The following is a 4,984-nucleotide window of genomic DNA, read 5'->3' on the forward strand; positions in this document are numbered from 1 at the left end:
TTTTTTTTAAAAAAAATATATATATATACAGAAAAAGATCCATGTTTGTTAGTTCTCATTCACGTGTTTACTTTCCTGGAGAAGTCTTTCTTGTATCTGTGTTTTGGCCCTAGATGAGACACTGAGAGCTCAGTGGGCAGAAATGCGGTGCAGTCACTGCCTGCAGCCAGCTACACAGCTCAAAGACATTTTCTTAAAGAAGCAGTTTAGTTTAATCAAGTTTATTGGCCTTGACTTATTAATGAGCACAGTCGAGCTCCTCTCCCCCAGGGAAACAAGTAGCAGAAAGAAAAGCAGCATTTCTGCTCCGTAAGAGGCAGGCAGCACGGAGGGCTTTTTCCTTGCTGAGGGTCAGCAGCACAGGCTGGTTAACCCCCGTTGGTTCTGATCACAGAAGTGTTCCTTGGCCGCCTCCAGCCCCTCTCTGYTGTTTGCATGAGGACCAGGTGCACACCTCTGCTGGGCAGAGCCTTTCCAAAGCGTGCAACRCCTCAGGTGGGTGTCTGCACCACTGAGCCTCCACAAAAACACAAAGCTGCTTCTCACCTGGATGCCACCACAGCAGCAGCTGCTAAGCACCTTTCCATACCACCTCACCCACAGAGCTGAAGCCCTGGAGGAGACAGAGCAGGAGCTGCACAGGGCTGCAGCAACAAGTGGCTAAAATAGCTGCAAGGCAGCTTATGGGAGGGAAGAAGGGTGAGAGCGTGCACTTCGCGCCTCTTGGGATGGCAGCCTCACACACCCTTCTTGGCGCCAAGTACTCTTGCTTTTTCCTTAACTAAGGAGGGAGATGCACTGTTTTAAACCATGGTTGGAGAAGAGGCCTTAAGCTCTCTCTTTTCCATCCACAGTCAGACTACAGAAAGCCCAGCAGCAGGTCCTACCTCTGCCTGTGGGGGTTTCAACCCAAAAGTCTTCCCCTTTCTTCAGGCCCAGCAGTGTAGAGAGGATGCAGGTGGAGGGGAGGGAGGGCAGGAAGGGCTTGTGCTCCCTGCCATAGCAGATCAGTTCTGCCCACAGCAGAAGGGATGAGGTTAGCTGTCATTCATTTTCTTCCTCTGCCTGGCCCTTTCCACCCCACAACCCTAAAGCTGAGAAGCATCAGGGAATGAGCTGGCCAAGGAGGGAAGGGGAGGAAGGACTGAGGGCAGGGGCTAGCTGGAGAAAGGAAGAAAGTTCATGAGCCTTATGCTGAAGTAGATTGGAGTTGAGGCCAAGGTCACAGCAGGCCAGGGAGCAAGGGAGTGCATGAAGAAGTCCTTTGTCCCCACAGGCCCCTGAAGCCCCGCCAGGAGGTGAGAGTTGGATCTTACTTACCAACCATTGCTGACTCTTCCTCCATTTCTTTGGTCAAAGCCTGGTGCAGGGGCCAGAAGTAACAATGCCACTTTGCAAGCGGGTCCCCAACGCTCTGAGACACCTCAGTTTTGTCTTCTCTCCTCAGCCCAGCAAACCTTGAGTTATTCCACTCAGGGCGTAAAGGCTTTGGGAATAGGCATGCCTATCCAGGAGGAGGGAGGGAAAAGGGCTGGGACAGTGGGGTGATGGCTATAGCACCCACAACCCCCTCTCCCCCCAAGAGTCTAGCTCACTRGGTACCCAATGAAAGCAGTAGCCACGCTGAGTCCCAGACGTAACACAGCAGATAGGTCACAGTTTGTGGGACCCAGCAACAAAACAGCATCAAGGCAGTGATGCCAAGGCAGAGGATCCTTCTCTGCCTCAGGGCAGAAGGCAAACTYCACAGCCGACAAAATTTAAGTATCTGCAGGACAAGACAGAAGCTTTGAGAACCCCAATTTTGGCCCTAAGGCACCCACACACACACACAGCAGTTTTGTATCTACATCCCCATTACAAGGGTGGGTACAGCAAGAAAATGAGAGCAGCAAGAGGATGTGAAATTCTTGTGGGACTACCCCAACCAGCCCCAGCCTTTAAACCAGAACAGCTCGTTCCTGAAGGCAGAGCAAAACAGCTGTGTTACACGAGAAGTCCTAGCTTCTAGAACTACGCTACAGACCCCGGTTAACTCCAAAAAGGCCTTTCCATCGAGGTCAGCTAGATAAGACAGTTTATCCTRAACTGCAGTGAATAGATGATGCCATCCTGTGGCTGTTTGGGAATACTGACTTCCCACACAGATTTTTCAGGAGCTGACTCTGYCCTTCCTAGTGAAGGAGAGGGGCTGATAATTAGGAGGTACAAATAAACCCTCCTCTGAAATTGCAAGTAAAACATCAAAACATATCACTTACATCCATTTCAGAGCTCTCCTATTTAGGAGAAAGGCACCTGAATTACAAAGCCCAACGCTGCTATTAGGAGAGTATTTCATAGCCCCTAGTAAGGTTCAGTTTTCGAAGGGGATTACACACTGTCTCTGAGATTTGCCCAGGAAAGAGTTGCTGGGAACAGCCAAGCCTGCTGCTTTAGAGAGGATATGCTGAGTGGCTGTGTGTGAAGCTAGTGCTCTGGTCCCCTCAGTCACCTTCCTAATATCTATACTGTGCCCTTTAACTGGATGAAGTAGTGAAAGCTGTCTTCAGTGGCAAACCACCAGGCAGCAGGAAAAAAAATAAAATAAAAATAAAAAAAAAGACAACATCACCACAGCAAAGAATCCTCAGCATTTTCCTATGTCCTTCTCCCATGCTCTTAGCAGAGAGCTTGCGAAACACTTCAAGAGCAAATTTTCCTCCTCTCTCCATTACTCCTCTCCTTCCCCATACCTGGGCTTAGGTATCCCAACACAGCTAAATCTCTGCCTGCCTATATACACAAATGGCAAAGCACTGAAAGCACTATGAAGATTTTAATACCCAGCTTCGAGAGACAACTCACTTGCTAGCTCTCCTCAGCCAAGTCCTAGCAGCCACAGAGCAGTTCATTGCTTTGGAGTACTAAGAGGATGCCACAGAGTCCCCATCTCCATTTTGAAGCAGATTTTAGAGATCAAACTCCCATGGTCCCAGCTTTTCCACATTGCTCTGGCAATGCTAAAGGGCCTGGGTATTGCCTCTTCCCTGTAAAAGGAGGCTTAGTTTTAAACAAGCATTCTATCATTTCTTAGACCCACCCAACACAAGGAAGACAGAAATATTTCTAAGACTTCCTTTATTTCTAATTTTACTGCCTCCCCAAAGTGTGGGAAGGATTCTGTAAAATACATTATTCAGTTTAGCATGGGGACTAGAAAAAGCCATTAAGATATAGGATAACCATGTTCCAATCTGCTCAGATAAGAAAGCCTCTCAGCAAGCATTATTTGGTGAGCTCGTACTACCTCCCTGGCTGTGGCTCATGGTCCAWGAGTTAAAAATTCTCATGTAAAGGAAGTAAAGCTCACTTTTAATGACTGCAAGGAATAAAACAGCTAAATGTGAAACCACGCACTGGAACCCACCTACATCTGCAGACAACCTGAAATAAAACCCTGAGGGGGAGTTCGCGGGACTCATTTATTCTGAGATGTTCAGTTTAGGGCTGGATGACAAGCATTATCATTTCAGCATCACTAGCTACAACACTGTTAATGAAAAAGCAGAAGGCAGCAGGACAATCAAATAGAGAATTCTCTTCACAGTGTGTACGTGGCCTTGTAAGCAAGCATTATGCAGAGGCAGGTTTTGGATGGTGAGCAGAGCTTGAAGGAATATAGCCTTGCACTCACCCYGTTCTGGGCCTTGCCTGGGCCCGCAAACATTAATTCATTGTATGTCTCCTCAGGCATTTCTTTTGGCTGGCAGACAAGAGAAAAGCAAAATACAGAGCAGGATTTTAACCTGGACAGGTGTAATAGCGGAGGTTGAAGAACCCAGACTTAGCCTGGGTTAATAAGCCTTGCCAGCAGCTTGACAATGTTTCCCAAAACCTAGTTCTTTGACTGGAGAGAGGAGAAAGGAAGGAAAAAAAAAAAGTAGTAGTAGTAGAGAATGCCGTGCCTCCACTGATGAAGGGAAAAGACAACCACAGATCAAAAGATTAAGAGAGGGAATGATCAAAGACATTTCCTCACAGCAATAGTTATGGCCCTGTCAAGAATGAATGGTAAATCAACCACTTAACTGCTRTGAGGTGCTCTGACAGTCATTTGCTTATTAATTCTCAATATTTCCTAGCAAAGTAGGGGAGTATTATCACCTCCACTTTTTCCAGAGAAAATGAGGCAGAGGGGCTGTGTAACCTTTTAAGTCCAAAAGCAGATTCTTCCCAGAAAACATAGGTACCAGTTCCACAGGGGACATAACGATAGCCGTACCTGCCTGCATCTCTTCCAGACTCAATGCCACCACCTTTCTTTGCAGAGTCAGACAGAGCTAGAATCACCCTTCCTGTTAAGGTCAAGATCAGGTCAACRAAGGAAGCGTTATCTGTGAGTCTGACTTTTTACAAGGTTAAAGGGGTTGGCTCTAAAAGAGCTCTCCATGTCATAACATGTTTTTCAGAGCAGCTGTGGGGATGAGTTAACCAACCAAAGACCTCAGGCCTTTCTTTCCTAAGCAGGTAACTGCACCTTTTCATCAGAAGTGGAATATGCAAAGTTCAACTTAAAAAAAAAGAGAGAGAGAGAGAGAGAGAGAGAGAGAGAGAGAGAGAGAGAGAAGATCATATGAAAAAATAACCTAAAGAGAAATGTTCAAGTTCTCAGGTTATTAAACGTTTATCAGATTTTAAATGGAGGGGTATTCAAGTCTCCTGCCTTAGCAGTTCTAAACCAACACCCAAAGCCCTATATAAGATGCAAAAGGAGATGTCCCAAAGCCACTTCTGAACAGACTAGAACTGAGGGGTCTCCTTCCATCTTCTGAAAATGGTAGCTTAAATCAGAAAGGCAGAGAGAAAACCACATCAAACTATAGCCTTAAAAAAATAYTGCTTTTAACAACCCAAGAAAGCTCTCCCCAGTCTAAATGAGGAAATTTTTATTTTTCAGTGGGATCAAACTTAATTTTTTGAGGCCTGAAGCTTCAGTGGCAGG

Source organism: Rhea americana, unplaced genomic scaffold (genome assembly GCF_003343005.1).
Source record: "Rhea americana isolate MKP2758 unplaced genomic scaffold, rheAme1 scaffold_151, whole genome shotgun sequence".
Lineage (NCBI taxonomy): Eukaryota > Metazoa > Chordata > Aves > Rheiformes > Rheidae > Rhea > Rhea americana.